Source organism: Penaeus monodon, chromosome 21 (assembly GCF_015228065.2).
Source record: "Penaeus monodon isolate SGIC_2016 chromosome 21, NSTDA_Pmon_1, whole genome shotgun sequence".
NCBI classification, from domain to species: domain Eukaryota; kingdom Metazoa; phylum Arthropoda; class Malacostraca; order Decapoda; family Penaeidae; genus Penaeus; species Penaeus monodon.
The window spans coordinates 19,352,665-19,353,490 of record NC_051406.1 but is presented as its reverse complement, the minus strand read 5'-3'; the positions used below and the strand labels follow the sequence as shown (position 1 = coordinate 19,353,490).

General features: G+C 27.2%; 1 protein-coding gene across 1 annotated transcript in view; it reads right to left on the bottom strand.

The window, feature by feature from the left end:
- The window catches only part of LOC119586308, a 70,882-nt gene that overhangs the window by 25,596 nt on the left and 44,460 nt on the right, over window positions 1-826 (bottom strand). The window lies entirely within an intron of this gene.

Genomic DNA, 826 nt, shown 5'->3' with positions numbered 1-826 from the left:
TTACAAACATTTTTTGCTCATTCATAGTTTTTTAGTTTGTATTTCTTGATGGCAAGTTTTAAAACAACTGAGCAGAGTGACAATTCGGATGAACTGCTTCCCCTGCAGAAATTTTGCAATTTAAAAATGCATCAAAAGCTAATCAGCAAGACATTTATGCAAGGGAAAAATTTTAAACCTTTTTCTTTCTTGTAAAAGGGCCTTTTTTTTTTCATGATATTTTCTTATCTTATATGACACTTCCTGGGTTTGGGTTTCTTTTTCATTTTTTTTTTAAACTTTTTCAGTAAGGAAACCAAAAAAGGAATTCAATTAACCTGAAAATTTTGGGCCCTTTATGACTTTTGTTTATATCATAAAATAGGATACCACAGACAACCCTTTTCATTTGTACTCAGGGAATAAGAAGCATGTGAAAATAAATTTCTATACTGAATTCAGCTCAATATTGGTTTTAACGTTCTTTTTAAAATGTTATTACTTTCTTTTTCCATAAAAGTCTTTGCTTTAGAAAGTATACATGGATAAAAACCTACAAAATTGTGGTTGTGTTTTAAAATTTATATTTTGCTTAGTGAACAGACATTAAAAATTTCCCATTTTTTATTTTTTTGTCAATTTGTTGTGTGTGAGGGGGGGGGGGATGTGTGAGTGTATATTTGTTGATAAATAGAAATTTGGTAAAATATATAATAATTAAAAATCATATATTTAAAAATGTGTTTAGATGTTATTTTTCATGTTCAACTTTGTTTTTCTTATCAGAGTTTTTCAGGGGACATAAAAAGATATTAAGTCTTTTAATTTTCAAAATATTTTTTCCTAA